The following is an 8,623-nucleotide window of genomic DNA, read 5'->3' on the forward strand; positions in this document are numbered from 1 at the left end:
GTATTCCTTTGCTGAGAGTCATGGTAAATCGCAGGAAGCTGAGGGTGCAGGGCCTTGTGTCCCCCCACTCTCCATGACAGCTTCCAAGACAGGCTGTAATTCAACAAGGGGTTTGCAGCTGGGCCTTGGCCTGGGGATGATTTTCTCTCCACACAGCAGATGGGGGATGCACTGGGACCAGCTCCTGGCTCTTTTTTGTGAACTGGTTCCTCGTGAGGACACACCAGAGATCACTGCAATCTACATAAGGGACAACCACCTGGAAATATTCTCCAGGCCCCAGCTGATTTGGAAAGTTAAACACGATAGTGCACAACATAGAACTATGGGGCCAGGTCCCATAGAAAATAAAGGGGAGTGGGGAAAGAGAGAGCACAGAAGAAAAGAGGAGAGATGGGATAAAAAAAGTCTCTAGAGAGGAAGCAGATGGAGAAAACCAAGGAGTGCAGTGGACATAGTCAATCAATTGGGCTACCTCCTAGGTCAGGCTGCAGCCCAGCTTCAGGACTCACAAGAAATGGAGCTCGCATCCCTACCTACAGGACTCCAGGCATGACCAGCCTTCTGGATCAAACGTCCCTTCTTGTGCTCAAGTCATAACATCTAGCAGGCAAAAGACAGGATCCCACATGATTTGAGCGAGCAAGACGAAACCTTGGAACACCCAGTAGTGTTAGATGGCAAAAGAGCTGCCCAAAGGTCCCACCAAGACTTGAAATCAGATTGCAGGATTCAAAGCCCTGAGTGCTGGCCCTTACACCATGGGACCAGTGGTGATAACCTTGGGGTCTTCTGACTTCTGGTGTAGAAAAGCCTGGGTGGACAATTTTTTGCCTCCCTCGCTCAAGGTCTCTCTGGCCTCCCTTGCATTTGCTCAAGTCGGCACACAGCAGTTTGCTGTAAACCAAGAAGCCTTTCTTCCTCCAGACAGTGAGGAAGTTACCCCTTCAGTACCAGGCAGTAAATGGCCGTTCCTAGGAAAGCTCAAGTCCTGAAAAGAGGAAAGTAACATCAAGGAGGGTACAGAAGGGCTGCTTCTTGAGGGATATACCACAGGTGGAAATGATACCTGACCAGGGACTTGAACCCTCAGATTAAAAGTCTGATACTTTATCAACTGAGCTAGCCAGTCTCACATGAAGGAAAGGCAAGTTTGATGCAGAAGAGAAACTAGTCAAGAAAATGAAGGCAGGAAACAATACAGAAAACTTGCTACTCTGGCTCCCTTAGTAACCCTAACCCCAGCCTGCTCCTCTATCTAGCACCCTGAGGCCTTCTTTTTCAGTTAAATATTGGATCCAGGAGAATACACGGTTATACAAAGCAAAATGAAATCACAGACACACATGCCATTGGAAATATATATTTAAAAAAAAAGGAAAATGCAATCCTCATCACATTATGGCATCTAAGCCAATCCTGCACTGAGAGCACCTGCTAAGGTCCCTGTGTGCGTATGAGAAACCTGGAGGAACTGATACCAAAGCCTGAACATGAAACACAATTGCTCCCAGTTGCCACAGTAAAGCCCTTTCCCTGCCCGCAATCAGAGAAAAGCAGGATGAAATCAAGGCCAGTCCTGGGCCCAGAGCCCAGCCCACATCCACCTCAACTCTGCTGGTGACTCATGGTTATTTTCCACTACAGCCAGATGTATAATGGCCACATAAACCCGGTTAGCCACTGCTGCGGGGAACTGCCTTCATTGCTGAAGATGCTCCCAACAGTGGCTCTGCCAACATTGCTACAATAGGATGGCATTGATTAAGTGCAGGGTGCCCCCATGAACGTTCCTCTGTGCCCCCCTAGGAGGCATGTCCCACATTTTGGGGACCACTGCCCTAAACTGAATTCTGCTCGCTAAGCAGGGGCTAGTGATGCTAAATCCCCACCCTTTCTGCCTGTGACCCCACCCTTTTCCATCCTTTCCAACCTTCCACCCACAGCCCCATCCACTATGTGATAATGTGGAAGCTCTTGAAGCCCCAATACACTTCTGCCACCAAGATGAGGCATGGAGACCCTCTCCCCCCCAATGCCTTATGGCATTAGCTGTATTGGTGGGGAGGGAGCTCAGTGGTAGGGCACATGCTTTGCACATATGCTTTAGTGTAATAATTCTGCCGATGAACTGTTCTAAGATTGTCACTGTTTTCAGGCAGGGCTCCCTGACATTTATGTAAAGATGGGATCTTATCTATCTGGGGAAATCTAAGTTGTTTATACCATAATCAGCTACCTGGTCAGTGGATGTTCATTGTCGATACACGGGATATCAAGAGCCCTGTGACTGTCTTGGAAAAGGAGTTTTATGAATATTTTTAACAGGTTCCCCCTACCCAAATATTGCAATAGAATCTCCAGTAAGTTCATATTAAAAATGGTTATTAAAGTGGGGCCTCCAAAGTGAGCATCAGACTAATGCTACTGCAATATCTGAACCGTGGTAAGTAGGGGAGTGGTGTGGAGGGTTAGGGGAATTAGGCAATGAGGAGTGACAGCGTTCACACCCTGCACAGATGGGGATTAGGGAATCAGCATTGACTGGCCACTGAGGGCTGGGATGGGGCTGCATGGGCAGGAGAACGGGAGGCAGGTTGGGACCGTGGAACCCGGGGAACATTTCAATCCTCAACAACACAAAACAGAGAAATGCTTCCGAGTCTCTCCCAGGGAATTAACATTTCTTTGCAGAAAGCTAAAGGTTTTAACAGAAATGAGTGAAACCAAAGGGCCACACAATGGCACTAGAAGCCTAGGACCGAAAAGCCCCAGGATTCCTTTTTGTGCCTTGGCTCTGGAAAGGGATTTGGTTCCACTCATTGTATTGCTGTGGCCGGTAACATCCCAGGAATGAGCCATGTCAATGACTGTGACACCGGGTGTGAGGAGGCTTTAATCTTATTCCAACGGAATAATGATTTTACATCTGAGTTATTAGTGGCAGCTTCCCAAGGGCAATTCCAACTGGTTCCTCCCAGAGATGGGTGATCGGGGAACAGAGAATCTCTCTGGCTCCCACTGTCAGTTTTCCAGTCTTTCTTCCTCTCTCCCCTACACTATCACATATCCCCACTAGTAATGAACTAAGGAAATAAACTGGCCATCAACAAGCTTAACCTTGAAATTAAATGAAGGTTTCTAACCACTGGAGGAGTGAAGTTCTGGAACAGCCTCCCAAGGGGAGCAGTGGTGGCAAGAAACTGAACTGGCTTCAAGACTGAGCTTGATAAGTTTATGGACAGGGTGGTATAATGGGACTGCCTACAATGGCATGTGGCCGATCTGTGATTGCTAGCAGCAAATATCTCCAACCAGCGGAGATGGGACAATAGGTGGGAAGGGCTCAGAGTTCCTGCAGAGAATTCTTTCCCAGGTGTCTGCCTAGTGCATCTTGTCCGCATGCTCAGGGTCTAACTGATTGCCATAATTGGGGTTGGGAAGGAGTTTTCCCCAAGGGCAGATTGGCAGAGTCCCTGGGGGGGGGGGGGTTCGCCTTCCTCTGCAGCATGGGGCATGGGTCACTTGCAGGTTTCAACTAGTGTAAATGATGGATTCTCTGTAACTTGACCGCTTTAATCCATGATTTCAGGATGTCAGTAACTCAAGCAGAGGTTGGGTCTATTACAGGAGTGTGTGGTTGGGGTCCTTTGGCCTGCAAGGTGCAGGAGATTGGGCCAGATGATCATGATGGTCCCTTCTGTCCTTAAAGGCTCTGAGTCTAAAACAGAGAGGGAGTAAAGGAAATTTTTTAAAGAATAAACCAAAGATTGTAATACAAGGATGACTCCAACAGCTCACTGTATAGTCCCACCCCTTTCTTCCTCCACTGGGTGTTGAATGACCTGCTGGGATTTGGGACATTAATTCTCCCATTCCATTGATAAACTGATACAATGTGACTGAAATTAAACCAATTCCTGGCCAAGAAAAGAGCACATCCCTGCATTGGCTGGGAATTGAACCCAGGTTAACTGCTTGGAAGGCAGCTATGCTCACCACTATACCACCAATGCATCTGACAAAAGTATTCCTCCCATGTGCCACTTATGCCAAATGACTCACTCCCACAGAGTTCAAGAGCTGGCCAGACAGGCCGGAGGCAGCCTGTGAGCAGAGACAAGTTCCCAGAGTGACTGACAGATGAGGACATGGGCTCAACATCCCAGCCTAAGGTGGCGCCAACCCCATCTCTGCCCTCAGAGAAGGGAAATGAAAATTGATGACCATAATGACAAATTTCACCCCAGAAGGAAGGAGACAGCTCCTTTTAAAGCACATTTTGGGTTGGTTCCTGCTACATACAGAACAGTTTGTTTGTTCTGCTGATGCCAATCCTTGGGCTCTGCCTGGATAAGGAACGATTCAGGCTGTCTCTCAAGTGAAGACGGGATATGAGTTTTTTGACAGGGACAGCTGCCTCATCTTAAGGGTGTTTGTCTGTCACCTTCTAATCTAGTGGGTGATACATGTAGGGAGCCCCTGCTGCTGGGTCTCTCCAGAGGAAATAAATTTCTACACAAAATCCCAAAACTTTTCACAGAAAGGAGGTAAAGAAAATGGCCACAAGATGGCGCCAGGACATAAGGAAGGTAACACAACCCCATTCTTAGGGGTAAGCCATTATTTTTTGTCAAAGTCCAAAATTGTTGGTCAAGGTCCAGTCAAAGTCCAGACTCCAGAGAAAATAATAATAATAAAAATAACAATAATGCTAATAATAAGTAAATAAAAAGATTTTGGGGTCCTTTGAAAAGTGATTTGGCCCACCGTCTGCCTATTGATTACCCCACATTGACTCTGAGAGGTGATTGATCTCCACTCTCTTGGATTTGAAGAGCCGGTTAGTTTTATCCTTGGTATCCCACCAGGCTGACCAAGCCATGTTATCAATGGTGACACTAGGATTGAAGGATTATATCACATTATAAAAAATTGTAAATAAACATGTCGTCAGAACTTGAGCGTTCTGTAATCAAAGGCTGGTTTGCCCAGTGGAGTCTCAAATGCTCTTCTAGAAACACCCCCGGGACCCGGCACTCCCCAGCAGGAGTCAAAGGAGAAACTCCCAGCTCTGCACTTAGCTCCAGGGTGACTTACTGGGGGAATGGGGGAGAAATTATTCTTTACTGCTGAGCAGGGAGCCAGGGCAGTTCTCTGGGAATCCAGGTGCCCAGCCTGACCCAGTTGCTTCATTGCCCCTTGGGGCCCTGCAGGCTTAGACTGTCCCTGAGGCCAGGCAGCTGCTCAGTGAGCTTTCCTGGTGTAGCTGGCAGTGCCTGGATATCCCACTCTAAGGGCTTGAGTTCAGCCATCAGGAAAGGCAGCAGCTTTGCTCCCTACTTCTAAACCAGGGGTAGGCAACCTATGGCGCGCATGCCAAAGGTGACATACGAGCTGATTTTCAGTGGCACTCACACTGGCCACCGGTCCGGGGGCTCTGCATTTTAATTTAATTTTAAATGAAGCTTCTTAAAATATTTCAAAACTTTATTTACTTTACATACAACAATAGTTTTGTTGTATATTATAGACTTATAGAAAGAGACCTTCTGAAAGTGTTAAAATGTATTACTGGCACGCGAAACCTTAAATTAGAGTGAATAAATGAAGACTCAGCACACCACTTCTGAAAGGTTGCCAACCCCTGTTCTAAACAGAGCTCCAAGGCAATGGTTCTCAACCAGTGGTACCCGGTTGAGGGGGCAGTGAGCAGGTTTAAGGAGGGCCCCACCAATATAAACCAGAAAGCAGGGCTGACATTAGACTCGCTGGGGCTCAGGGCAGAAAGCTGAAATCTGAGTCCCACCACCCAGAGCTGAAGCCGAAGTCAGAGCAACTTAACTTTGTGGGGCCCTGCGCAATTGCTCTGCTGGCTACCCCCTAACGACAGCCCTGGCTTTTATTCCACTGGACGTGCACACAAAAATTTGTTGTGGTACTGTGGGCTGTGGAGTTTTTATAACACGTTGGGCGGGAGCTGCAGAAAGAAAAAGGTCAGGAACCCCAGCTCCAGGGAATCCTGGAGAATAAAGACTCAATCTGATCACTGCTGCCAACTCCCATGATTTTGCCATGAGTCTTGTGACAGTTATTGTTTTTCCGTAAAGCTCCAGCTCCTGGAGTCAAGTGGAGATGTGATGATTTCAGTCTTCACTCTTAAAGACACAGTACGTTTCTAGCCCTTGTGGCTGTGGAGAAAGCTTCAAAATGGGATCCCCGTGTGCCCTAAAGGCTCATCAAGCATAAGGCAAATAAAAAAGATCCCCAAATCTATTATTTTTACAGAATCTCCTGATTTCAAAGGCAATCTGGTGATTTTTGGTGAGCCTGATTCAGTGTTTTTGAACGTTTGGGGTTGGCCATTCTGCAGATTGAGAGCTGGGCACCCTCCTCCACACACAGCGCACCCAGACTGGTCTAAAGCTTTAACTTTCTCTTCTCCTTCCTGCCGCTGTAATGCCCCATTCCTATATGTACTTTTACACAGACGGTGAATTCCCCACGGGGCTGAGTCCCCACAGGGCAGTTCAGGGGGCTACAGTCCCCAACCCCAGTATAGACTGGGCAGTAACCTCACATCACCCCTTTGTGACTCCCAGGGACACTGCAGGGATAGCAGCTCCATGCTGGGCCCTAGGGTCCCCCAAAGCACCTGGCGGGAGGGGGCAGTAAACCCCCATCTCAGGGGGCTCCTGCTGCCTGGAGGTGACCATATCCTTACAGTCCCTCCACCTCATACTGACATCCCAATGAACTCTCCCCCTTACAGCCCCTCCCCTCACAGAGACACTCCATAGCCCTTCCCTGTAGAGTCCCTCCCCACACACTGACACCCCCATGGACCCTCCCCCTCACAGCCCCTCCCCCTCACACTGACATTCCCATGGACCCTCCCCCTCACAGCCCCTCCCCACACACTGACACCCCCATGGACCCTCCCCCTCACAGCCCCTCCCCCTCACACTGACATACCCATGGACCTTCCCCCTCACAGCTCCTACCCCTCACACTGACATTCCCATGGACCCTCCCCCTTACAGCCCCTCCCCCTCACACTGACACCCCTATAGCCCTCCCCTTACAGCCCCTCCCTTCACACATAGAGGGACTTGCTTGCTGGAATTTGACATTACAAACCCAGGGGTGAGATTTTATGGATGTGGAATTCTCCAAACCACATATTAACCCCCCAAATCCCCCAGTGCAAGGACTCCCCAAGCTAGTTGAGTCCATATGTGGGTCACTCTTTTCATCACACCAGATGGCTCCCTTTGAGCAACGACCTTTTGAGGCCAACAAGAAACCTTCTAATTTGGGCTCATTCATGCACCACATTTACCAGTTGTCCTGGGCTCATTGTCCGTGACCTGCACGTCTGCTGGCTGTCAGGCGTGAGACCCTTTGACTCCCTGCCTCACCTACAATCCTGTTTTTCAAGCTCAAACCCAAGACCAGAAACTTGCTGCAGCTTATGCAGCCCTGTAGAGCCTTCAGAAACACAAAGAGAAGATCCATAGGTGACCCTGACAAACCCATAAGAACGGCCACACTGGGTCAGACCAAAGGTCCATCTAGCCCAGTATCCTGTCCTCTGACAGTGGCCAATGCCAGGTGCCCCAGAGGGAACTAACAAAACAGGCTTCCTGAGAGCACCTGCCCCCTTCCACCACAAGAGGAAGCACGCAGGTAAAAGAGAGGGGGGGAAAGTCCCAGGAACACTTCCTCTTTTTCTCCACAGGTACTGCCCATCAGCAGGATTCCTCCTCCTCCTCCCTCCTGTGCCTTAGTGCGATTAAATCTCGCACCTAGACAGCCGGCCCGTCTGCTGCACCCCAATCCCCCAAGCTTAAGCCTCCCTGCCAAAGTCCTGCACTTGGCTCCAGAGAATTAAGTCTCACATCTTGCTGGCAACTCGACTTCTTGTGCCCAGAGTGTCTCTGCCCCCTCAGTAGATGACTCAAGAAACACAGTGTCTGCCTTTTCTAAAGAAGTGCTTGGAAAGGCCTTTGTTGTGTGGCCTAACGGATAAGGTGCCTGACTTCAGATCAGGCAATCGAAGGTTCAAGTCCCTTCACGGTTGTGTTTGTGCAGTTTTCCCTTTGTACTGAAAGTCCTGCTCTCTTCTTGGCTGCTCAGGCCAATGCTCTGGCTTCAGCTACAGCCCCAGGAAGGAGTTGGGGGTAGACATCACAAAGGCTAGGATGTGAGCCCCAGATCTTCCAGTCTAGCCTTTACCATTCCTGACTTAACAAAGAAAATGGGCAGGTGCCTGGGCTAGAGTGTACAGCAGTTTCCCTCTTCCAAATGTATGGCTGTCCCTGTGCTTGAGGGGGCTTGCTAAATAGCACCTTTGGAGCCTGGGTGATTCGCTGCTTCTCACCAGCTGGGGAATAGCCTCTTGGGGAAAAATCTCCTGCCCCACTGCAAAAGTGAGCACCTTGAGTGGGAACGGTAAGAGGCCCCTCCAGCGGGGCTGGCCCTGCTTTCCTACAACATTCTGATGTTGGCCACAGAGCATCAGCAACTACCCCACATGCTGATCTGCGAGTGGCCTTCAGTGGGTGTTTGGCATGCCAGGGAGCAGGCTGGCCGAGTGTCTTTGTGGCTATCAGCTGGCCAT

At 49.4% G+C, this 8,623-nt stretch overlaps 1 non-coding gene across 1 annotated transcript; it reads right to left on the minus strand.

Moving 5' to 3' along the window:
- Positions 1 to 3,944: 3,944 nt before the first annotated feature.
- Positions 3,945 to 4,016, minus strand: TRNAG-UCC (transfer RNA glycine (anticodon UCC)). The gene has a single exon. It is a non-coding gene; the product is annotated as a tRNA-Gly (tRNA).
- Positions 4,017 to 8,623: the final 4,607 nt, after the last annotated feature.

Source organism: Malaclemys terrapin, chromosome 15 (assembly GCF_027887155.1).
Source record: "Malaclemys terrapin pileata isolate rMalTer1 chromosome 15, rMalTer1.hap1, whole genome shotgun sequence".
Taxonomy (NCBI): domain Eukaryota; kingdom Metazoa; phylum Chordata; order Testudines; family Emydidae; genus Malaclemys; species Malaclemys terrapin.